The sequence below is a fragment of the Dasypus novemcinctus genome, chromosome 25, assembly GCF_030445035.2.
Source record: "Dasypus novemcinctus isolate mDasNov1 chromosome 25, mDasNov1.1.hap2, whole genome shotgun sequence".
NCBI lineage: Eukaryota > Metazoa > Chordata > Mammalia > Cingulata > Dasypodidae > Dasypus > Dasypus novemcinctus.
The window spans coordinates 65048237-65075479 of NC_080697.1; the positions used below are offsets into that span (position 1 = coordinate 65048237).

General features: G+C 40.9%; 1 pseudogene; it reads left to right on the plus strand.

Moving 5' to 3' along the window:
* Positions 1–585: 585 nt before the first annotated feature.
* LOC139437595 (methionine synthase reductase-like) lies at positions 586–26593 on the plus strand (annotated as a pseudogene).
* Positions 26594–27243: the final 650 nt, after the last annotated feature.

Consider the following 27243-nt stretch of genomic DNA (forward strand, 5'->3'; position numbering starts at 1 on the left):
ATTGTTGCCACCTTATAAAGATTGTGAGGGAAGAATGAATACCTGTGCATTGCTCTTACTTCATAAAAATGTAAACCTTTTCTTCTCTTTTCCATTTTTCCATGCAACTCTTCCAGCTATCTCGTGTACCTTGACAGGATGAGGAGGTTTTTGTTACTGTGTGCTACACAGACAGGACAGGCAAAAGCCATAGCAGAAGAAATAGGTGAGCAAGCCACCAAACGTGGATTTCTGCAGAGCTTCACTGTATTAGTAAGTCAGTTAAGGTAAGAGCCCTTATTCAGTGGCTTTTTACTATGTTGTGTACTTTGAAGTATTTTGATTACTAAGTGATATTTGTTAAACCACAAAGTAGGACAGTAAACGCTGCCATATTTTTTAAAGCCAAAATTTTATTTAATCAACTGTACTGTAAGATTCCTACCAGCTTTTTTTAAGAAAGATTTATTTATCCCTCCCCTTGCCTCTTGCTCACTGTCTGTTCTCTGTCTCCTTCCCTGCTCATTCTTCTGTATCCGTTTGTCCCCCTTTCGTTGCATCATCTTGCTGCGCCAGCTCTCCGCAGATGCAAGCCATCATTTCTCCATGGGTGTGGACCAGCTTGCCTTCACCAAGAGGCCCTGGGACGTGGAACCTAAGGCCTGCCATACAGTAGGTGGGAGCCCAATCGATTGAGCCACATCCGCTTCTCCTACCAGCTTTTTATTATGTGTAAATGTACATTTGGATTACCCTAAGCATTCTCAAAACCAAAGCAAGAAGTTATTTCTCAGTTTTTTTCAATTATAAATGGAAGTCATAATGTATGCTTCTTTATCTCACTGGGTGTCTGTAACAAAACATGAGATGTGTTGTGGAAGCTCTGGAAAACAACAACAAAAACATGAGTTAGTGCATATGTGCAATTTTTAGCTTGTGAATCCTATTTATGTTTCCCCCAAAGCACCTTGCATTCATTCTAGAGTTCCAACAAGAAAGGGCCACCTGAAATCTTTGAAATAGAATTTAAAGTAGAGGTGTGAGGATCTGGGAAGATTCAGTTTCTTAAGGCCAGAGACTACTTGTATTTTATGTCCAGCTTCTGCAGAAGTTCCTCTCTGAAGGAATATAGGACCAACTCAATTCTGTGTTCTCCTTTGATCCTTTTTAGCCCTCTGGATTATACTGTTTGAGGCAACATAGGCTCCAGCAGCAGGCAGGAACTTCTTTATAGCGTAAGATGACATGCAAGTCACTGAGCAGCAGCGCGGTTCAGTACTTCCAAAACCAAACTGGCCAGTACTACTTTCTCACTTAAAACTCCATTTTTTAAGCTCATCCAGCTCTTCCACATCTTCAGTTCAGAAGGCTAGGCTGTCAACAGCACAGGTGAGTTATGAGGCCAGCTCATAGAAGGAAACTGCCTAGCTGCTTTGTGCTGAGTGCCAGCTGTCTCCAGATGACTCACTCACAGAGAAGGGGGATACTGCAGGAGGCACAGGAAGAAACACCATCTGAGGCCATTACTACTAACAAAGGCAAAATCATCATGATGGAACACTAGCCCTGGCCTGGCCCCTTGGGGTTGACCTCTCTGACTCAGTCCACTGCTGTGTAACTAAGACCAGGGTGGCAAGGTTTCTCCAGTAATGGCACACGATACAAGTGTCATCTCCTAGCTCTCTGCTTTCTGCTCCTTGGTGGTGCTTTTCAAGGTGAAGTTCCACAAACTCTATAGCATGCAGCACACAATTTGTTGTAACGTCCTGTAAGCATGATGCCATCTGGTCAAAAGTTAGCTGTTATGTCAGCAGAAAATAAAATGGATTCCTTGGAGCCAAAATTAAGTGGTACTCTTGAGGCATTATAAATAGAGACAATGCAATTTTCTATTTGAAATACTTAAATTGAGGAGAGGATTAAAATGAAGAACTGATACATAAGATGTGAAAACACTGGTGATCTCAGTTTGCCATTCCTGATTTCTCCACTCTCTGGGAATGTGGTCATTCTTGATGGCCAGGTTTCCTGGTGTCTGTGGAATAACACTTCTAGTTTCCAACTTTGAAGTGCTCCGTTTACTTCTCTGCCTTCTGCCATTAGCAGTTCAGATGACTGGTTTTATTTGGTTTTCTATCTTGCTGAAGATTTGAGAACTCGGTTTTCATTGCTTCCTTTCTTCACCAGAGTATCCCATTTCTTCCTCCCTCCTTGTCCTGCCATTTTAATCCTGGGCACTGGGGTTCTGTTCCTCTTGTCTCTGAATTTGCATCTCCCCTCCCCCCCCCCCCCCCCCCGGCATACCAACTACCCCAATTTAACAAAATCCCTATGCTTTGCTTTTATTTCTTTTTTTTTTTTTTTTACTTTCTTCTGAAAAGATGTCCCCACCTAGGCAGCATCCTTTCCCCTGGCAGCTCACCACAATGTGTAGCACTGTCATCAGGGCCCCCTTCTTGGTTTATTTTTGTTGTGCAATTGTTCGTGGTTGTTTCTCTCCATCTTAGAACCATGCTTAGCATTAGGTTTCCCTGGTTATCTCTCATTTCAAAACTGTTCCCCAGACAAACGCTTTGATGCCCTGTTAGTGGACTTGCAGATGAGAGCTCACGGTCACATTTGCCCAGGACACAGTGATAGCTGCTTTGTCCCCTTCTGACTTCCTAAACTGGATGAACGCTTTAGATGACACTGCAGTGGGGTCCACCTCTGCTTCTCTGGTAAGGCCAAGGGAGAGAGGGAAATGTTAAAATTCCCCTGACCTCCTGATGAGCATCGAGGAGCAAATGCCCTTTGTTTCATTGGATGGCTCGTTTGAGCAGGGAGCGCAGGGCCATACCGTTTCCCCTCATCCCTGCCCTGATGCTCACTTCTGTCTACATCTCCTAACCTGGTTAGGAGGAAATGGAAAGGAAATGCAAGAGAGGAAGCTGAGCATATCGCCTTGCTGACATGGTAAGTCAAAAATACGTCTGGCATTAGATCCCTGAAACACTGTCCTTGTTTGTAGTATACTCTAAGAATCAAAAACAGCTCCCTTCATCATTGTTGCTTCCACCATGGGCACTGGGGACCCACCAGACACAGCCCCCAAGGTTGTTAAAGTACAGGACAGGACGCTGCCAGCTGATTTCTTTGCTCCCCTGCGATATGGATTATTGGGTAACATTCCTGGTCTTGCTTTACTGTATTATTACTAGCTTTAACTCTGGTGTCCTGAAAGCATCTTTCAGAACCATGAAATACAGTTGCAGGGGTTTTGTCTTTTTGGTTTTACTTTGAATATTTGAATATAAAACAAAATATGGAAATAAGTGGATCTTGTGTGAATGCTCCCCCAATCTTCAGCCACCTCTGCGGAACTCCTTGAGTAGCAGTCTTAACCAAGGGTGCTCATCAAATTCAACCTTGGGTCACTTCCAAAATATTAAATGATGAACACTACCCTTTGACTCCTGTCTAATGTCGAGTGCCTGAAAGGGTAAGCCTGAATGCTGTGTCTTGGTGAAAAGCTCCTAGGTGACTGCAAGGTTCCTTTGTCTAAGAACCATCCTGTAGTGCAGGAGCCTGGTTGCAATCCTGGCTGCACTTGGGATCCTTGGGGAGTTTTGAGTAAATTCCATTTCCTGGGCCCACCTGCAGTGACTCTGACTGAAGTGTTCTCAGGTAGTGCCCAGAATCAGTGTTTTGAAAAGCACCCAGGTGAATCTAATGTCCATCCTAGATTAAACTTTGCAGTATTGTTTAAAATATCAAGATCAAGATCAGCAGGATAAGTACAGTCAGGTGGGACCCCATGGGAGGATTCTGGTCCCATATTCCTGGCTTGAGGTCTGTGCCCTTTACCTTCAAGAATCCCCCCCACCTATCAGGGGATCTAGCAAGGTGGAATTTGCTCTAATAAACAGTTAATCAGAAATTTGAGTTTCGTGACCCTGACCGAGAACAGTCATGTCTAAGCATAGGGGATATTTTATAGCATTAAATTTGTTTTACTCAAAGCTTAATAATGGGGAATGAGTTATATGAAAATGTTAACTAAAATAAATGGGTTATAAAATACCATTTGTGTGTATGTTAAGATCAGGCTCCATCAAAATGTAACACCAGAATAACAAAATTTAACAGTCACTATATTTAGGTAGTAGGTTTATTTAATGTTATGTTTATATCCTTTCTTGTGTTTTCCAGTTTTCACGAGTGAACATATTGCTTGAAAATTCCTTAAAAACTTTGTTAAAGACAGACATTTGCAGCCTGCTCACCTTTTGTAGTCAATCCAATCCAAGACCCATAGGTGGTCCCCCCACTTCTTAACCCTTTCTTCATTGGAAAGAACATGGTGATAATTAAACATCCAAGAATTTAAGCTTTTAATTTTAAAATTTCTACCAAGTATAACAACAACTTAGTCTATTTTCTTGCCATGCAGTGTAGAAACCATTCTTAATTTACTTTAACACAGAAACATTTGTAGCAACTGATTGTTTATACTGCTGCCACACCTGTATGTTCTAAATCAAAGATCAGGAAATTCTCTCTGCAAAGGGCCAGATGGGAAATGGTTTGGGCTCTGCCTGCCATGTGGTCTCTGTCACCACTATGTAACTACCATTGGAGCTTGAAGGCAACATGAATAGTACATGAATCAATTGACTTGGCAGTGTTACAGTAAAACTTTATTTACATAATAGGTCCAGGGTAGGATTTGTCCCACAGGCTATAGTTTGCAGACCCCTACTCTAACTCAGAAAAGTCTAGAAATTGAGGTACTATGTTTTTTCAAAACCTATCCAATTCTTTAAGACATATGAGATATGAAAAATTTTTAAACAATTCTCAAAAGATATTTGTTTTATTTCAGTTTGTCTTTTGATTTTATGCTGTGAAGTAGAAGGAACATATCTGCATATTTACTATTACTCAAGAGAAAATGTGAACCTATGCATTATTTTTTGTTCCATTGATTTGTGCATAGAATATTGTTTTAGGTATTTTATTTATCTGTTCTTTGTATTTTTTTAAGCTATTTTATTTGTTCTCTATCTGCATTAAACTTTATTTTGCACTAAGAATTTATTTGTGCTCTTTTAGGTCTGGGCGATTCAGAATACACATATTTCTGTAATGGGGGAAAGACGATTGGCAGATGACTTCAAGAGGTCGGAGCCCAGCGTTTCTATGACTTGGATGTGCAGATGACTGTGAGGTGAGAACAGTGTGCCTCATAAACACTTATTTTCTGAATAAATGCTTATTTCCACAGTATGAGAGTTAATGAGTTTTTTTTTTTTAATCTCTCGCACTCAAGAAGATGGGCTAGAGCTTGATTCACTTCTTGATCTGCTTTTGTTTTAAGGTGTCTCTCCTTCAGTATCTCCTAGTGGGAAGAACTAGAGAACATGCATCCATGTAGTTGCCTTTCTTTTGAAGTGTGTATTTGCTACCATTAGCCTTTTCTTTAGGACTTAACAGTGTACCTGAGTGCCCCATCTCCTGTGCACCCCGGGGAAGACCTGGGGAACAGAGCTGCCCTTGCTGAGAGAGGACAGATCAGTCGGTGGTGGTCTCAGAAGCCCTCCTTGGTGCTCCATCCCTCACCATCGCAGCATCCATTTGCTGCCTCAATTTCTGTGTTCATGACTTCTATTTGATCTTGTTTTTACAACTTGGTAAAGTTGTCAAAACTTCACCCTGAGACCTCTGGCTCAGATCCTCCTCACATGTTTATTCAAAGATCTGACAGGTGCTGCCCTCTGATGCACTTGCCCCTGGCCTTTAATTGTTTTAGCTAGTGACAGCACTCACATCCTCACATTTGTTTTTGTTTTGTTTTCTTACTTGATACATGTATTAAATGAGTTTTCACTCATAAGAGATGTATTTACGAATGACAAATTTGCTATTGTCTTGCATTTCTACATATTACCACTTTACTTTTGTGTCTCAGAGATCCTTGTTATGTTTTCACTGAAGTCATACCTATTGTCCACTTCTTCCTTTATTTTCTGCAGCTGGATGCTGTGTATTTTTCCCATGTTCTAATTGTATATATATTTGTGATTGTGACAAAGCTCTGCCACATTTCCAAGCATGTCATCTTTAATTTTGTCCCTTGATATTGTTTATTTTTGCAAGAACCTCATTGACATTCAATGTTTATGAATATTTTCAAGAAGACATCCTTGCTTAACATGCCCCCACATTGTAGGGGTGAAGAGTGTGGGCTCAGTTGATCTCCCACTTTCTGACACCTTGGTCAAATGACTATTAAATGTCCTGTGCTTTGTTTTCTCCTCCTGTGATATAGATAAAATAGTACACAGTAGGTAAGGCTTTTGGCCAATTAAATGAATGAATGAACATTATCATCTTAGAACAAGGCCTGCCCTGTAGTGACTATTACAGTTGTGTATTTTGTTACCATCTTACTGTTTCTGAGTTGTGAGAATAGAATTTTAAATATATCTGATTGGACCCATAATTTTATAAACTTCCCTTTCCAAAAACTCCTCAGTGATGGATGTGATGTGTAACCAAATTTAGAACTGTGTACCATGTGCACACCTAATGAGTTCCATGAAATTGTAGCCTGATTCATAATAAAACAGAGGTCTAAAATGTGCCTCTTCTTAAGCCATTTAGCTTTTTGAATTGGGGTTTAATACCTTGTTTGAGTTTTGATTTAAAATGATGAGACCGTCATTTCCAAGATCCCTGTCAGTCTCTCCTTTTCATTGACTCTACTCAGACTTTCTCTGCTTAGGGAATAATTGAGGTGTCTCTTTTTTTTGTAATGTACCCAAATGATTCATTTAACTTTCCTAAGAGATGACTCTTCTCCCTCCCTTGCTTCTCCCTCCTTCAGTGGTGGTCAGCCTCCCTGGAAGTTTTACTAAATAAATTGTTCAGAGCTGACAGAAGTTTCAATTGTTTATTTAGTCAACAGACTTGGAGTGATTACTTAGTGACGCTTTATTCTATAGCAGGGATTCTTAACCATTTTTGTTCCACACACCCCTTTGCCAGTCAGGTGAAAACCACAGAACACTTCCCAAGTCCACACTATACTGTGCGTTAATTAAAACCATCACAAGTGCACCAACAGCCCCCACAAGAATACTATATTTTTTGGATTTCAATTCAAGCTCACAGACTCTTTGTTAAGAACCCCTAATCTATAGGGAAGAGAAGGTTAGGAAGGTGTCTAAGCAGAAAAAGATGATGCCCTTGGTGTCATGATGACCTTTGAGGTTTAGAGTAGACTTGGATTTTGGTTGAGTTCTGTTAGTCACATCAGCATATAGCATGCCTCTTTAAAAAACATTTTCACTCTTTTTTTGATCTTTATAATTGTATTATAGCATCAAAACTAGTGAACACATATATGCTACCTTTTTAAAAACTTAATTGTTCATGTAGGTATTTTTTGCATCTTGAGTAGTCTTCCTTTTTAAGAAATGGGGAGACTCTGCCATCATCCCACTGGTGTAGATTTATGATAGATAACTTAGGTTTTTAATTTATTTATATAATAATACAAGTTAGAGCTCATGGTTGCACCATGGATTGATGGACTTTGGGCTGCCCTCAGAAAACATTTTATGTCAGGTAGAGGAAAAGAGGATATGAGTGGAACTCTCACAATGGCATGTAATGCCTCCTTGAGGACGGGCTCTGATGAACCAGAATTATTATACCTTGAGTCACAAATTGAACATCTGAGATTAGGTGATTCATGAAGAAAGGATTCTGAGGTTTTGGAACAAAATACAGCCAACAATAGTTGGTCGAATGCTTTCATTGAAGACTTTGAGTTCTCCCTTACCCATTCAGTGCCCCCACTTTCACAGGTTTCTCTGATAATTCCTGCTTTACCTCCAGAATACTTACAGGTACATCTGCAGGAGTCTGTTACCCAAGTAAGCAGTGTAGTTTTCTGCTTTATACTGTATAATGTTGATTTACCATGGGTGTTAATTTTAATAACAAACAGGGATCAACTATAGCCTGCAGGCCTGTCACCTGATTGTGATATAGTTTTATTGGAACATTGTGCTAAGCTCATTCACTTACACATTATCCATGCCTGCTTTTGCAGAAAAAATTTACCCCTCTGTGCATTACAGAAGTGTCCTTATTATTATATTACTTTATTTTTGAAGAAGTAATGGTTAAGAGGTCAGCATTTCCATTATTTTAGATAGTTAACCTCTTGGTTTCTGCAACGTCTGCCAGGGCTCAGGCTTCCTGGGTTCCTCTCTTCCTGGGATTCATTTCTCTGTGGGATCAGCCCCTCTGTTTTCTCCATAAGACCAGCTGTAGACTATGAGGATCTCTAGGCTTTGCCTCTCTCCACAAGGTGAGCTGTATTTGCTCAGCTGTCTCTCTCCGGGCCTTCTGCTGTATCTAAGGAGGTATCTCTATTCTTCTGTGTTCTTCCTGGGCTCCAGCTGAAAATTCCAGCATCAAAATCTCCCACATCCAAATCTCCAACTCTGTCTTTTGCCATGTCTTTTATCTTTGAGTCCCTGCCCACCAAGGGGTAGGGAGTCAACACTCTGATGATGGGGCCCAATCAAAGCCCTAATCATAATTTAATCCTTCCCAGGTACAGAGCAGTTTACAAACATAATCCAGTATGTATTTTTGGATATCATAGCTATATCAAACTGCAACAGAAGATAACAGGTTGAAAAAACACAGGAGTAATGTAAAATAGAAAAGATTGTTTCTATTTTACAAATGCAGAGAATAAATAGTGGAAATATAAACTGTTACAGGTGAGTTGCCCAATATTTTCCAAACATCCTGATGCCGGGTTCGATGATAGAGTCACTCTTCATCCCCCGTTTCCTGTGGATGTTCTGTGGCTGTTTTACCTGGAGTTCCCAGCATCCAAGGCAGTGGCTTTCACTGGGGTTCAGGGTCAGCATCCCTAGAGCTTGTCCCTGCCCTTCCTGTCCTGGCAAGTGACCTACTTTCTGTCCCTACAGTTTTGCTTTTTTTCAGTATGTCATACAAATGGAATTGTAGCATGCAGTGTTTTGAGTCTGGTTTCTTTCACTGAGCAAAATGCATTTGAGATTAGTCTATGTTCTCAATTGTGTCTGCAGTGTGTTCCTTTTTTATTGATAGGTAATGTTCCATTATATATACTATAGTTTATCTGTTTCCTGATTGAGGGGACATGGGTTGTTTCCAGTTTCTGATGAGTAAGAGTAAAACCGCTATAAATATTCAGGTGCACATTTTTTCCTTTTCATTTTTCTTGGGTAAATGGCTAGGCATGAGATTGCCGAGTTGTACATTCAGTGTATTTTTACTTTTATAAGAAATTCCCAAGCTGTTTTCCAAAGTGGCTCTACCATGTTACATTTCCCCCAACAATGTGTAAGAGTTTCAGTTGCTCTATGTACTTGTCAGTAGAGGCATTGCCAGGATTTTTAACTTTAGCTGGTTTTAATTTGTAATTTTCTTATTCTTATTATTGGTTTTGTTTACATTTCCAGTTAATGACAAATGATGTTGAACATCTTTTCATGTTTTGGATGGCCATCCATGTTTCCTTTAGTGAAATAACTGTTCAGATCTCTTGACCATTTTGTGTTGTGTTGTTTGCTTGTTAAGTTGTAAGAGTTCTTTATATATTCGGGATATTGGCCTTTAGTCAGATACATGTTGGGTAAATATTTTCACCTAGTCTGTGGCTGGTCTTTCCATTCTCTTAATAGTTTCTTTAGCAGAGCAGAAGTTTTAAATTTTTAATCCAGTTTATCAGCATTTTTCTTTTATAGTCCATTTATTGTTTTATCTAAGAAATCTTTGCCTAAGCAAAGGTCACAAAGATTTTCTACTTTGTTTTCCCCAGGAGTTTGATTGTTTTAGGTTTTCCATTTGTATCTTGATTCAGTCTTAGGTAATTATTGTGTAAGGTGTGAGTATCATTAAGGCTTTATATTTTTTGCATATGTATATTCAGTATCATTTGTGGTAAAGATTGTCTTTTTTCTGTTGAATTAACTTTGCAGCTTTGTGAAAAATCAGTCACATACATTGGCTTATTGCTGATCTCTCTGTTCTGTTCCATTGGAGACTATTCTTTTGTGTTTCTGTTTCCAGCTGCTAAAACAAATGCCATGCAGTGGGTTGGCTTAACAGCAGGATTTCATTGGCTCACAGTTTCTGTGGCTGGAAGCTTGGCTTCCTCCCAAGGTTTGCTCTTTCAGCTGGCTAGCAGCCTGGGGGCTCCTTGGCTTTTTCTTTCCTATGGCAGTGCTCATGGGGGCATCTTGTCCTTTTTCTTCTGGGTTTGGTCAACTTGCAGCTTCTTCCGTGGCTTCTTTCTCCTCCTGACTTTCCCTCTGCTTAGAAAGGACCCTAGTTAATCCTGCTTGGAGCCCAGCCTGATGGAGTTAGGACCCTGCTTACCTGAAGAACTGTGAAAGAGACCACTCACTAAGGGTCCACACACCAGCATGCCAACCAAGGCCAGAAACATGTCCCATTGGGATCCAGAATTCACTCCACCATACTTTGTCAAAAGTGTACTGCCTTGTTCATTCTGAAAAATGAGGCTTGCAATCAGGTAATGTGAGAGTTCCAGCTTTATTCTTCATTTTCAAAATTGCTTTGACATTCTATTTACTTAATTTTAATGGATATTTCTCTAGAGTATGTTTCCTTGTATTTTAAGCAGAAATGGACAAAGTTTTTTTTTTTTAAGTAAGTGGTATTATTCTGAGTTGGCTTATGCCCTCTTGAAGCATTTTGGACTTTTTCCTTTTGAAATCTCAGACTACTATTCCTTTTTTTACCTCTCTTTTTAGCTATAGTGTCTTTGTATTTTTTTTAATGTTTTTATTTTGCCCGTACTAGGTATAGTTGTCAGTGCATACGCTTGAATGAACATTCACAGACACATTTCCAAAAAAAGACTTAAGACCCCGCTTAAAAAAGTTTTATTTTTACTGGAGAAGTTGTGAGCCTAGCAGCTGTAATGTCTTGCAGTAGTCCCTGTGTGCCTCTAGCAGTACCTCCTTTCTAATTTACTCTCTCTGTTGAAGTGTTATCTAGAATAACCAGCTGGTCCTAGGCTAATTCCCTGCAGCTGTAGGTGTGAGCTGCAGTAATGTGGGATGGCATGGGCTCCTGGGCCACCTGCTGGCTCAGCTTGCTTGTGCCCTTGGGACCTAGTTTGGCTCAAAACTGAAGCAGCTGGCTCCAGGTCCCAAAGGGATTGCTGCTGAGTTTGCACACCCTGGCTTGGCAGTTCCCATAGCTTTTGATGGGCAGTCCTGGCCTTGTGATCCCACTGTGGGATCACAGGTGCTGTGTCTTTCCCAGGGCCCTGTTGTACCTGTCAGGAGTGGCTTTCAAAAGGATGTAATTCTCTGCTGCAGTTAGCATGGCCCTGCTTCAGAACACTGGGGCCTGTGCTGAGATCCCCACTTGGGGCTCACCTGCATGGCACCTGTGCCCCATCACTGATCTCTAATAGCATGCAGTTTTCTCTACTGTGTGGTACAGGGCAGCAGCAGGACCTTTTAGGGCACCGTCACCTGGGCCTGCTCCACTCAAGCAGCCTTTCTGCTGCTGGGTGTGGAACGGGCTACCCCAGAGCCTGAAGAGGCCCTCCAGACTTGTTTCTGCGTGGAGTGAGATCCAAGATGCAGTACTATGTTGTTGACTTGGGATGGGATATCCTGCCTACCAGACTACTGGACTTAGGCCCTAAAGGTAGCATGGACATGGCGGTCGCTCAGTCTGCCTCACTGAGGTTGACTTCCCACCTCCTGGGTGCTGGCCTGTGAGCTGCTGCTTGCTCACTGTCTGATTAGCATAATGTCATTGATGTAGTGAGCTAGGACACTGTTCTGCTGAATGTCCAGATGCTCTGGATTTATTTAGCCTATCTTATGTAAGAGCAGGAAAGTGCACTATCATAGTCCTGGGGCAGAATTGTAAATGTATGCCCTTGTCTGTTCCAAGTGAATGTGAACTGAATCTCATCCTCTTCCATTGTAGGGATGGTAGAAAGGGTGCATTGGGTAAATCAGTGGCTACATCCCATGGACCTGAGGCCAAGTCAGTCTGCCTTAGCAAAGAAATCATATCTGGCATGGAGGCCACCATTGGAACTACTACTTGAGTTTGCAGTAGCTCATTCCCCAGAATCCATCTGGTATTCATAGAGACCAGATCAGCAAATTAAATGGAGATGTGGTGGAGACGCTCCCCCGTAACCTTTAGGTTTTTGATGATTATGTTGATTTCTACCATTTTTCCCAGAATGTTACATATATGCTTTTTAAAAAACATTTTCTATCTTGGTGGGAGTAAGAGTGGTGTGAAATTCAGAGTCTTCCTCTTGGACTTCTCCACCAGGATCACTCTACCCACAGGTCAGGAGTTCAGTGATGGCTGGTACCAATGCCCAGGTGTGATGATTCTGATTATACATTCAAATGCTCAGGAAATGACCACTGTGGGGTCTTGGCTTCTGTGGACCTACTGGATTGGACTGGGACAGAACTGACCTTGCTGCCTGGCCCCAACTGTTCTTACTCTGGTCAGTGGGCCACGGGGACCCTCTTGATCCCCGGGTATCAGCATCAGCACGGTCCTTCTCTTAACACTCTTGAAGCATTTGGTAGCTCCATTTTCCCTCTGAAGGGACTGGGAATCCTTACTGAATGCAGAGTCCTTCCCTTGGGACTGCGCTCTCCTTCAGTCACTGAACTCTAGGACTGGAAGCTGGACAAGGACTGGGATCTTAGATAGGCAGCTGCCCTCAGTTTCTGGTCATCCACCCTTGATTTGTCTTCATTTTAAGTATTGGTCCAGTGCCCTTGTAGGCTACTCATTTGTTTTTGGCCCTAGAGCCTCTTAGTCCTCTTGGCCATCTCCATTAATTCTAAGGGTCAGGCCACTCCAGCCCTCCCACTTACTGAGGTAATTGTGCGACCTGGTATGGCTGGCTATGTACTGTCACCTGGACTGTGGGGTCCCCCACTGAACCCCTCAGACCCATGCTGCTGTCTCCAGCTTGGTCTTGGTGGCCTTGATAACTGCCTTCTGCCGCTGTCATGGAGCATCTCCATTTGCATCCTTTTGGCTTAAGGGGTGAAAGGACTCAAGATGTTCAGCTGCAGGCACCTCTCCCATGTGTCAGAGTCCCCTTCTCTCCCATGTAAGGCTGGTTTTAGCTTTCTCTCCCCTCAGGCTTCAGGAGATGAGAGCCCCATCCTCTGGCCTTCAGCTCCAAACTCCAACTCTAGCTTCTTTCTTGGGCCTCTCTGGCACAGTTTTCACAACCTGGGTTCTGGAAGTCAGGCTATGAGGTGCATCTTAGGGCATCCCTGAGGAATGGAGGGGTGGTGGCACTGTCCACTGTGAGTCGCTGAGCTGTGATGCAGGCTCAGCAAAGTCTCTGCCATGCCCACGGGGTCTCTGGAGCTATGTGGACCTTCAGAGGCACAGAGGCGCTGTGCCTTTATGGTCATGGATCCGTGCTTGGACATGGGCTGCCTCTGAGCAGAGGTGTGAGCTGAGGTGCTGAAAGCTCTCGGGTGCCTGGTGCCAAGGACCACATCTGGGCAGCACCCCTGCCTTTGCTGGAGCCTGAAGGCAGGTGGGTGGTGCCTCAAGGTCCACGCCACATTCTATTCTCTGCTCTGACCCCTCTCCCAGCTTCCCACTTAACACTTAGCAAAGTTAATTGACTAGCAGCTCTTAATCTGTAGTTTTCTAGTTTAAAACTTGAACAACTAGTTAGGAAAGGGGTGGGGTTCTAGTACAGAATTGGATTTCTTTGTGGTTACCTGAAACCTGTGTTGTCCAATATGGGAGCTACGAGTCACATGGAGTAGTTACATTTAAGAGGAAGAAAACTAGATAAAATATAAGAATTCTGTTTCCATGACCACCTGTCCAGACACATTCTAGCCATTTTAAAACATCTGTCCTCTACTATAGGACACCTTTCCTGAAACACTGACATGAATACCATTTCCTTCTACATAGTTAATTAGAAGACTACTAGCCTTTTCAGGAAAATGCTAGCTTCTGGTGTTCTCAGTATGTATTTCAGAAATTCCAATGTCTACTAGATAAATACTTAGAAATACACATAAGCTTCTTTATGAATGAGTAAGAGTAAGTTTTTGAAAAATAACATCTGTAGTCATTTATCCTAGAGGACAATGCTTAATTGGCCAGGGCATTTTATAAGATCCCATAGGTAAGCCACTTAGTGTAGCACTGGTATAATTGAAAATTGTATTGAGTTATGTGTCACCACATTTGGCTTTCAAGGGGGAAAGCCAAGCATCTGTGACTTCGGTAAATTCAGTTTTTCAAGTTCCAATTTCAAAGGCAGTTCATCTCACTACAGATGATGCCATAAAATCCACTCTGCTGTTAGAATTGGACATTTCTGTAAGTTACAGGTGATTTCTCAGCACATTTGAATTTTTCAGACAGTTCTCTTAAGAAAGAGGCAGGCAGGGTATGCTCTTACACAGGCCGAAGGACGAGGTCTCTGAGCACATCTGGCCTTGTGGTCCTTGACGGTCAGCTTGTCTTCCCCTCCCTCACGCCTGTTTCCCTTCCATGATGTGCAGAGGCACAGGTGAGAGGTGACCCTTGATTTAATAGTTGAACAGTGCTGCAGCCTTCCTCATTAAACCCTGAAAGAACAAAGGGATCAGAACAAACCTTTACATATAAGAGGCCCAGAAAAGACCTTTATCATATAAGGTTGGGCAGCTTGTTAGAAATAGAGCTGACTCTAGACAGTCATGTCAAGGTTAATTTCTCAGGCTGTGGTTCTCAGATTCCTTTGAGATCAGGGAAGAAATTATGACCTTCTCCCCAGAAAAATGTTAGGATATTATAGAAACCCTTTTGCAAATACTTTTGGGGGCTCACGTACTACCCCTGTGAACTCCATCCATCCCTTCCTCCCACACACCCCCACCGAATCCATGGACCTCAACTCCAAAACCTGGTGTGTGTGATCCTGAAACTTCAGTGCTTAAGTGCATCTTCAGTCATTTAGTTCAGGCCATTTTTTGATGTAGGTCCTCAGAGGTCAAAGGGTTGTGCTTTTCAGAGGAGTAAGAGCACATCAAGTCTCTCTATGTGGATTTAGCTCAACTTCCTAATAATAAAGGAAATGTGAGAGGTGTCACAGCTCGGTATTTTTGTTTGCATTCTAGTGAGTAGTTCCATGTTTGTTTCCACCTTTTGAATAAGCCATATTATCATATCTTTATACTATAAAAACCATGGCATTTTATATTCTGTGCTGACGTTTGTCAGTTTTGACACAAAGGGGCCTGGGGTGACCACTTGCTGAGTCTGCCTCCTTCCTGGGTCCCTGGGCCCTGAACACTGGAGCGGCTCCTTCTCCAGCCCCCATTTGCTGCAAGTGCAGCATTTTATGCTTGTGAAGGAAAAATAGTGTCCATTCCTCTTCCCCATTAAAGGGAAGAAGCAAAGTAAAGAAAATGAAATTGAGAGCCATGCTGATGCCCTTAATTCAGTCTTTTGCTCGTATTTTGTATGTTTGGGCTTATAGGAACAGGATTTTACATGGATTCAAACTGGTGCTTGCCGATGTATATTATTCTGTGGGAAATGAAGGTCTTAATTTCCATTCTCTCCAATACACAATTTTATAAAGCAAAACATTAGATACCTCTCGAATTTCTCTTTAAAAATAGCTCCTAATAAAAATATGTTCATTTGGTTAGTTGTGATTATTTGTTCGTTGTTATTGTGGGTAGAATTATTTTATTCCTTTGTCCATGTATTAACATGTTTATATAATAAAGCAATGTATACTCCACTTCCTGAGGAATTTTTTTTTTTAGACTCTGGTTCTTCTCTAGAAAACTGATTTTTTTTCCTTTCAGCCTGGAGATGCCTTGACGTGATCTGTCCTAACAGTGATTCTGAGGTGCAGCACCTGCTCCAGAGACTCCTCGTGGACAGAAAAGAAGACTACGTCTTCTTGAAATCAAGGAAGACACGAGGAGGAAAGGTGCTGCAGCCCTGACAACGTAACTTACTGGGCCCGTGGGCTGGAGCTGACTGAGGGAGTGTGCCCCGAGTGCTTGTCCCGCAAGACCACTCGGCCATGTGCGCTTCAGCACAAGGTGCCTGCCCTTCCACCAGCAATGGTGGACCAGGCGCTCCCAGGCTCTCGGGCTTTAGCTTTTGCATTAATGATACAACATGAGATGATGGTGGACTTCCTACTTATTGGACACTTACTGGACATTAAAAGTTAAACTAACTGTGGTCTTTGGAAAGCAACAGCATAGAACCATTTTTTAATTGTGTTCCTATTATGGATTATTCTCAGCATACTTATCAGCACTTATTTTGTATATAACATTAATTGAATTTTTCATAATTAAAAGTTTCATTTTTAAAACTTAAATTTCCATTAATTATTTGTCTAGGCTAGAATGAACTTGAATTCATTCAGTTCTAAGGTTACTTTTGAGTTGTGCATTACAGTTTTAAGGGGCTGCTGCCATCCATAAGCTTTGTTCCTTGTTTTAGATGTCTCCTTTCTTGTCAATGGCACACTGGATTTGGTAGGTAAGGCTCACATGATAGTGCTGTTGAATTTGTAATTATTCTCTTTTTGTAAGGTTGCCTCTTGGGTTGTTTTCATTTGGGGGAAATGCTTTGGCTAAATAAGCATTGCTCCAAATCATAATTGTACTTGGATAGCATATTAATGTAAAATAGTACAGTTGGTTGTGTTTTTTGGAAAGCACACTGTTTTCTTCTTTCTTTTCTTTGTCATGAACTTTTTTCCTGTCTTGACATGAAAAGGAGCAGCCTTACGCCAACATGTTCCTGAGAGTTCTCTCCAATTCATCTTTACCTGGTGCTTTGAAATACAGCAATTCCTCAAAAGGTATTTTTCTTTCTTCTTCAGGTAATGCTTAAAAATATGCTTAGGTCTGTATAAGATTTATTAAGGAGGTTTGGTATTTATTTGCCTGTTCATGGCTCAAAAAATGTATTCTTTGTGACCAGGGGGAAGCAAGATGGTGGCTGAGTGAGCTTGCCTTACAATCTCTCCTGGGAAGAGGCAGCTGGGCGCCATTGGAGATTCTCTGCGACCAGGCTTTTTCAGGATTTTTGCAGGGCAGGAAGTGTCTGGACATCGATTTGGTGGTAAGGTAATGGAGAGGATTGGTCTATAAGATATAATTGGGGTTCTATTGCACAGAGGTGAGACCTGCACATGGGTTGCTCCCTCCTTGGGGGGGGGTGGAGCCACGGAACTGGCACTGTGGCCATGCTTTTTGGAGGCTCTGCGGTGCTGGGGAATTCGCAAGTCCTGGGTGGGCTGTTGGGGAGTTGATGGGATGGGACGCCTTTGCAGACTGATTTGGGGAGACAGACGGTGTTTTGTTGTGAAGCGGGGAATTTTTGATTGCAGACACAAGTAATAGCGCTTCTGCCTGGAGCCCCACCCCCACAAGCCCAGCTGCCAACCTGCAGTGGAATTAGATTGCTGGCAATAAAGGGACGTAATTGGGAGGTTGTTATAGGGTGTGGCGAGGGAGGGGGACACATCGGGAAGCCGATTGGGGAATATTTTGAGAAGCTTGGAAACTCCGGTTTTGGCCTCTGTTGTTGGCGTTTCCGGCTAAAGTCCCACCCACGGGCCTGGCTTCTGATCTGTGTCATTAAATTGGCTGCAGTGTAGAGGCGCCCTCAGGTGGCCGTTCTGGGGGATCACAGGCTGGGAGCTGTTCAGAAGCTGAATTGACAATATATCCTCATAAATAGACCCTAGTGAGTAAGTGAATTGCAGGGTTCAGACATAACATAGAGTTTGCGGATCTGACTTCCCCATAGGGCTGGCATCCAGCTGCAGGGATCCCTGAGGGCTGTGTTACACTGCGGTGCTCCTAGACTCCCTGTTGACCAGATTTGAGGTTGCCAGGTCTGAGTCCCCTAAACTCTGGTGGCCCACACCCCAGAGACTCACACCTCTTGAGTCTTCAATATCTCAGACTTTCCATCCCTGAATCCATCACGCCCTGAGTTCCATCTGAGGTCCTTGAATGCCATAGCCTTCAATGTTTGCGTTTTTTCTTTTTCATTTCCTTTTGTTTTGTTTTTATTTTCATTTTATCTTATTTTTTACTTTTTTTAATGTCCTGATTGCTAATATTGCATTATCCCCTAGTCTTTTTTCCCAGCGTATCCCCCAAAATCTTTTTTTTCCCCAGTTATTTAGGGTTTTTTTGTTGTTGTAGTTGGTGCTGCCATTGTGGTTCATGTATATCTTTTTTTTTTCTTTCCCCTACCTGTTCCCCACCCTTTGCTCACCCCCTTTTTCTTTCTTCCTTTCTTCTCTTCTTTCTTTCTTTTTTTTTCTGATTTTTCTCTCTCTCTTGTCCCTCATTTTCTTCTTGTTTTATTTTAACTTAATTATACAATAGATGCTGAAGGGAACACCTCATATTTGCTGGGTTTTCTCATCCTCCACTGCCTCATTTCTGTGTGAACTGATTTAGGCTACCTACACTATCCCCTTTCCCCTACATCTTGATATCCACCATCATCTACTGTCTCTCCTATATTGCATCTCCCTTTCTTTGATCCACAAAGTGTCTAACTCTTAATCTCTAATACCTTTGTTTTGTTTTCTGTCTGTTATCCACTCTTGAAACTACTACCTTTCTTTTCTCCTTCCCTCTCTCACGAAAATAGTAGCATTTTAATACATACCATATTCCTCCCATATTCAGTCGACTACCTCATTAAAGGTACTATACCTACTGATATAACTCTACACAACTTACATGAATCTAATATCCATCCTCCCAGATCTCATCTTGTTGCTCTGTTAACATTTATCACCAATACTACTATACACTTTTTCCTTGCTTACACAATTGCCTTTCCCCGGCACTAATACTTTCCTTTAAAGTGAACTCAACCAGCAATAAGAAACTAGAATAAGAAGAACAAAGTGACAAGGAGAAGATATACCACTTATGCAAAAACAACAGCTAATTCATCCCCAAGACTAGAAAAAGAAGCTAAGGAACTGATTAAACCTGTCAAGATAAAATGATGACCTGACAGCAACAAAAATCTACAAACCAAACCAGTAATCAGGAAAACATGGCTGAATCCAATCGACAAACTAAAAATCAGGAAGGAGAGAAGAACTTTGCAAAAGAAATGAAAGTTCTCAGAACATTTATCACCGACAAATTTAATGAAGTAAAGGAAGAGGTTAACAACATAAAGACAGCACTTGGAGGGGAAATTGCAGACATACACAAAAAGATAACAGATATGATGGGAATGAACACCACAGTTCAAGAAATCAAAAATACACTTGCAGCAAATATCAGCAGACTAGAAGAGGCAGAGCAGAGAATTAGTGATGTGGAAGACAGTACATCAGAAATCAAACAGATAGTAGAATTGGTTGATAAAAAGTTAGAAAAAATCCAGCTAGGACTTAGGGACCTGAACGATAATGCAAAACGCTCAAACATACGTATTATAGGCATTCCAGAAGGAGACGAGAAGGGAAAGGGGTCAGAAGGAGCGTTGCAGGAAATAATGGCTGAAAACTTCCCAAATCTACTGAAAGAGACAGATGTACATATCCAAGAAGCACAGCCACTGGTCATAAACCCCAACAGGCCCACCCCAAGACATATACTTGTCAAATTATCCAATGCTCAAGACAAAGAGAAAATTCTAAAAGCAGCAAGAGAAAAGAAAACCATCACATACAAGGGAAGCACCATAAGATTAAGTGCTGATTTCTCATCTGAAACCATGGAGGCAAGAAGGCAGTGGTATGATATAGTCAAGGTACTAAAGGAAAAAAATTTCCAACCAAGAATACTCTATCCAGCTAAATTAGCATTCAAAAATGATGGAGAGTTCAAAATATTTGCAGATAAACAGAAACTGAAAGAGTATGCCAACAAGAAACCTCCCCTTCAAGAAATTCTAAAGGGAGTTCTGCAGGAAGAAAGGAAAAAACAGGACAGGCAGAGCTGGAGGAGAGTGTAAGAGCAACAAAAAAGACAAAAATAGAAGGGAAAAAATACAAACAAACTATGACAAACACAAATCCAATCAAAATATGGCTAACACATATAATTCCTTGAAAGTAATAACACTGAATGTCAACGGATTAAACTCACCTATCAAAAGATTCAGACTGGGACATTGGATAAGGAAATATGACCCATCTATATGCTGTCTACAAGAGACACATCTTAGACCCAGAGACTCATGGAGGTTGAAAGTGAATGGCTGGAAAACAACCATACAAGCAAACAATAACCAAAAAAAGGCAGGAGTAGTTATATTAATATCAGACAAAATAGACTTTAAATGCAAAACAATTGTGATAGACAAAGAAGGATACTACATTTTAGTGAAAGGGACAATCTGTCAAGAAGATCGAACAATCATAAATATTTATGCTCCTAACAAGGGTGCCTCTAAATACATGAGGCAAACACTGGAAAAACTAAGTGAAACAATAGATGCATCTACAATTATATTGGGGGATTTTAATACACCACTATCAACTCTGGACAGAACATCTCAAAAGAGAATCACTAAAGAAACAAAACATATATTAGAGGAGCTGGATCTAATAGACATATATAGATCATTACAACCAAACACAGCAGGATATACATTTTTCTCAAGCGCACATGGATCATTCTCCGAGATAGACCATATGCTAGGCCACAAAGAAAGGCTTAATGAATTCAGAAAGATCAAAATCATACAAAACAATATCTCTGACCACAGTGGAGTGAAGCTGGAAATTTGCAAGGGACAGAGGCCCAGATTTCACACCACAATTTGGAAATTAAACAGCACACTCTTAGAAAAACAGTGGGTCAAAGAGGAAATCTCAAAAGAAATCAATGACTACCTTGAAACAAATGATAATGATAACACAACATACCAAAATTTATGGGATGCAGCAAAAGCAGTACTGAGAGGGAAATTTATAGCCATAAATTCATATACCAGGAAAGAAGAAAGAGCAAAAATTGAAGAACTAACAGCACATTTGAAGGAATTAGAAAAACAACAACAAAGTAACCCAACAGGAAGAAGAAGGAAGGAAATAACAAAGATAAGAGCAGAACTAAATGAAATAGAACATAAGAAAGCACTTGAAAAGATAAACAATACCAAGAGCTGGTTTTTTGAGAAGATCAACAAAATTGACAAACCTTTAGTGAGACTAACAAAGAAAAAAAGAGAGAAGATGCAAATACACAAAATAAGAAATGAGAAAGGTGATATCACCACTGACCCCACAGAAATAAAGACTATCATAAGAGGATACTCTGAAAAACTATATTCCAACAAAAATGACAATTTAGAGGAAATGGACAAATTCCTAGAAACACATAAGCAGCCCATATTGATGAAAGAAGAAATTGATGATCTTAACAAACCAATCACAAGCAAAGAGATAGAATCAGTCATTAAAAATCTCCCAACTAAGAAGAGCCCAGGGCCAGACGGCTTCACAGGTGAATTCTACAAAACATTCCAGAAAGAACTAACACCAAACCTGCTGAAACTCTTCCAAAAAATTGAAACAGAAGGAACATTATCTAACTCATTATATGATGCCCACATTACCATAGTACAAAAGCCAAAAGAAGATACCACAAGAAAGGAAAATTGCAAACCAATTTCTCTAATGAACCTAGACGCAAAATTCCTCAACAAAATGCTTGCTAACCGTATTCAACAACATATTAAACGAATTGTACACCATGACCAAGTGGGATTCATTCCAGGTATGCAAGGATGGTTCAACATAAGAAAATCAATCAATGTAATACACCATATAAACAGATTGAAGGAAAAAAATCACATGATTATATCTATAGATGCAGAAAAAGCATTTGACAAAATACAGCACCCTTTCTTGATAAAAACACTCCAAAAGATCAGAATACAAGGAAATTTTTTGAACATGATAAAGAGTATATATGAAAAACCTACAGCCAACATTGTTTACAATGGAGAAATCCTAAAATCCTTCCCTCTAAACTCAGGAACAAGACAAGGATGCCCATTGTCTCCACTCCTATTTAACATTGTCTTAGAAGTACTTGCTCAAGCACTGAGACAAGAACCAGATATAAAAGGCATTCAAATTGGAAAGGAAGAAGTCAAAATTTCATTATTTGCAGATGACATGATCCTATACATAGAAAACCCTGAGAGATCTACAACAAAGCTTCTAGAACTCATAAATGAGTTTAGTAAAGTCACAGGTTTTAAGATCAATGCACAAAAATCAGTAGCATTTCTGTACACCAATAATGAGCAAGCTCAGGAGGAAATCAAGAAACAAATACCATTCACAATAGTAAATAAAAAAATCAAATACTTAGGAATAAATTTAACTAAAGAGGTAAAAAACTTATACACCGAGTACTATACAAGACTGTTCAAGGAAATCAAAGAAGACCTAAATAAATGGAAGAATATTCCTTGTTCATGGGTAGGAAGACTGAATATTATTAAGATGTCTATCCTACCAAAACTGATCTACACATTCAATGCAATCACAATAAAAATCAACACAGCCTTCTTTAAGGAACTAGAAAAACTAACTATGAAATGTATTTGGAAAGGAAAGAGGCCCCAAATAGCCAAAGACATATTGAAAGAGAAAAAAGAAATTGGAGGAATCACACTACCGGACTTCAAAACATACAACAAAGCTACAGTAGTGAAAACAGCATGGTATTGGCATAAGGAGAGACATACAGAGCAATGGAATTGAATTGAAAGTTCTGATATAGAACCTCACATATATAGCCATATAATATTCGATAAAGCCACCAAACACTCTCAACTGGGAGAGAATGGCCTATTCAACAAATGGTGCCTGGAGAACTGGATAGCCATATGTAGAAGAATGAAAGAGGATTACCATCTCACACCTTATACAAAGATCAACTCAAGATGGATCAAAGACCTAAATATAAGAGCCAAGACCATAAAGACCTTGGAAAGCAGTGTAGGGAAATATCTACAGGACCTTGTAATAGGAAATGGATTCATGAATATCACACTGAAATCACGAGCAGCAAAAGAACTAATAGATAAATGGGACTTCCTCAAAATTAAAGCCTTCTGCACCTCAAAGGAGTTTGTCAAGAAAGTAAAAAGGGAACCCACACAATGGGAGAAAATATTTGGCAACCATATATCTGATAAGAGACTTATAACTTGCATATAAAGAACTCATATATCTTGAAAATAAAAAGATAACCCATTTAAAAAATGGGAAAAAGATTTAAACAGACACTTCTCCAAAGAAGAAATACAAATGGCTAAAAAGCACATGAAAAAATGCTCCAAATCTCTAGCTGTCAGGGAAATGCAAATCAAAACTACAATGAGATACCATCTTACTCCCATAAGATTGGCAGCTATGAAAAAAACAGAAGAATACAAATGCTGGAGAGGATGTGAAGAAAGGGGAACACTCATCCATTGCTGGTGGGAATGCGGAAGGATCCAACCATTCTTTAGGACAGTTTGGCGGTTTCTCAAAAAACTAACCATAGATTTGCCATATGACCCAGCAATACCACTGCTGGGTATATACCCAGCAGAACTGAAAACAAGGACACAAACTGATATATGTACACCAATGTTCATAGCAGCATTGTTCACTATCACCAAAAGTTGGAATCGACCCAAATGCCCATCAACAGATGAGTGGATCAATAAAATGTGGTATATACACACAATGGAATACTACTCGGCTGTAAGAACAAATACATTACAAACACACGTGATAACAGGGATGAATCTTGAGAACCTTATATTGAGTGAAGCAACCGAGGCATTGAAGGACAAATACTACATGACCTCAATGATATGAAATAAGCAAGGTGCCTCAGAGAGCTAGAGACTGGAAGATAGGCTTACAGGAAATCGGGGGGTGGAGGAAGGATGTGAGCTGATGTCTGCAGGGGTGGAATTTATGATGAGCTGGTGGTAAGTATGAACACAAAGAAGAGATAAAATGGGGGCAAGGGGTTGCCTTTGAGTGGGGCTTTTTAGGTTTGAGGGGGGCTGGGGCTGGGCGGATGGGTAATATTGCCCAAAAAGTGGGGGGAGGGAGGGGCAACATACGAACATAGGAGAGTGTCAGGTGTTGGTTGAGAGTAAAATGCTGATAAAATCCTATCAAAATATAATTAGGAGGGTTACCTGTTTAGGATGCTTGGAGGGGATGGTCTGATGCAGGATGGGCTCCTGGGTGAATGTCTGAATGCTCATTTTGCCAGAGTGGGTTACACCATTGGGTAGAGACCCAAATAGTGAGAGGGGGGGTGGACCCACATCCTGGGAAGGACTAATGCCATCAAATAGAGGGAACTGTATCTCTCGAGAGAAAGGGTGGCTCCCAGCGCATTGGGGCAGTTGAGCAAGTTAGGCCCTGAACACTGTTGCAAGTATCTCTGGATGTGGCTCCTCAGGAAATGGAGGTTGGCTGTCACTGTGGGCCCCAAGGGGAGGGGAAAATGGATGTTAAATGTGTGGAACCAAGGTAAATGTGGGGTAAGAGAGGAGTTTTGTGAGAGTACACAAGGATGGATATAAAACATGTAATATTACACCATAAACATATAGGGGATGACAGACTAATAATGTAAACCATAATGTAAAACAGGATAACTAAAAATTTAGAAAACTGTATATCCTAAAGTATGGACCACAATGTAAGCACAGATGTCACCTTGTTTGAAAGCTATTGTCTCAGAGTCTGTACATCAGTTTAAATATGATATGAATAAGTTATAAGAATATCGCTGTGGAAGGGAAAAGGTTTTATGGTAGATGTGTGGGAGTACTGTATATTGTATATATGAATTTCTGTTGTCTAGGGCTCTTGTGAAGAGAAGTTCAATAATTAGGAAAAAGAAAAGAAAAAGATAGGATGTGGAATTTTTCCAAATCAACACGTATTCTATATCTAACCTTTAAACCCATCACTATATTCCATTTTACTAGTAAGGGACCCTGACATTATATTGGGCTTCACTTTTCAGGAAGTTTTGGATCACAGAGTGGTTCAACAATGGCAGTGGAGGAATACTGGTATAGGATACTATTGACAGGTGATATATGGCTGACAGGGATCTATACAGGGCATATGTCCAGGGTGCATGGTAATGTTTGGATATACTCATAGTGGCAACAATTTAAAACTACAGCTGGGGGGGGTACTGGGTTCCTGGCTGGGGGTGCTCTGTCATGGTCCCTAGGGGAGCAGCGGCAGTCCCCCAGGTGCAATGGTAAGGACCAGGAAGGAATGAGGGTCCAGCAGTGAGACCATGATACTAATGACTATGCTTGTGAGCCTATATGCCTGAAATAAGAACAAGGCCTAGAGCAGCAGTGTGCCTAGGAATTTCCTCCTGACAGCCTTCATGTTACTCAAATGTGGCCAGTCTCAAAGCCAAACTCAGCATGTAAATGCAATGCCTTCCCCCCAGTGTGGGACATGACACCCGGGGATGAGCCAGGGACAACTACCAAGTACCAACTGATGATGTAACTAGAAAATGACCTTGAATTAAAGGTTCAATGCGGATCAGCAGAATATCCCTGTCTACATATAATAACATGACTTTAAAATGCTGTTTGACCTAATGTAAGGGGGAAATGGAAAGGAGAAATGAGTTTATATGGCTACGAGTCTCTAAAAAAGAGTCTGGAGGTTGTCAGAAGGATTGCCCTTATGCACAACTGAGCAGAGTCTCAGAGACAGATAAAGTAGATACAACCCTAGGTATTGGTTCCTTTGAGGGCTAAAGAGACCCACGGGTTCTATGGTCATGGCAGATGGGGTTCACGGCCATGTCAGATGGCCCTTCTTTGGAGCTGTTGTTTCTGCGTGATGGAACTGGACTCAGATGGGATCTCTTTTCACAAGACTTTCATGCTACTTTACTGGAATTGTAGTTGGTGTTGGGGTTTAAGATATATTTAGGGGATTTGAATCTCTGGACTGACAATATGATAGCCAGGCCCTGAGCCTCAACAGACTTCAGCTCCTTCACTGATTTATTGGTCTCACCCCACTCAGCTAAGATGGAGTTGAAGAAGGACAACCATCACACCATGGAGCCTACAGTGCCTACAACTGAAAGTAGGAGGATTGCATCCAGTATCCATGTGGAATCTGAGCCTCCTCTTGACATAAAGGTGCAACGGACACAACCAATCCAAGGTCCACAGAGAAAAGGTGGCATTGGTGTGGGAAAAGAGGCCATGGTGGCTGATGGGTATGGGGAATGGGAGGAAGAGATGAGATGTGGAGGCGTTTTTGGGACTTGGAGTTGCCCTGGATGGTGCTTCAGGGGCAATCACCGGACATTGTAAACCCTCCCAGGACCCACTGGATGGAACATGGGAAAGTATGGGCTGTGATGTGGACCATTGACCATGAGGTGCAGAGATGCCCAGAGATGTACTTACCAAATGCAATGGATGTGTCATGATGATGGGAGTGAGTGTTGCTGGGGGGGGGGGGGGGGGGGGTTGAATGGGACCTCATATTTTTTGAATGTAATTTACAAAATGAATAAAATTTTTAAAAAAAGTATTCTTTGCAACATGTTTGCAAACTTAGTTCCCAAGAGTGTGTGCTATCTTTGTAATTGTCATAGTCAGATATTTTTATATTGTATTTATAATGAAATTTTTAAATTTTCTTTTGAAATAGGATTTTTTAGGTAGGACTTGATTTTACCAGTCATTAACTTGATATAACACATTAAACATGATGAAAATGGCCCTACTTAACTTCTTAGGTTAATCAGCTACACAGTGCCAGTTCTAATTCTAGGCAGAAAGCTAATAGGAGCTTAGGACTTAGGTGTGTGTGTTTTTTGTTTTTTGGTTTTTTTTTGGTTGTTGCTGTTGTTTTCCCCTCTCTCATTGTCACCTCTTATAAATATTAACATCCCATTTTGGAATAGTATATAGTTATTGCTGAACCAGAATTTTCAACAAGAAATGGAAGGTTTTGGTAGACTTTGTTGCTACTTAGATGAATTTGGAGATAGATCCCCTAGATGTCAGTGTTAATACAAGGAACTGCTTTATAAAAAAAGATCTTAACTACTCAAAATTTCCCGTGAGGAGAGCTTCTTGATTAAATTCAATAAATTCACA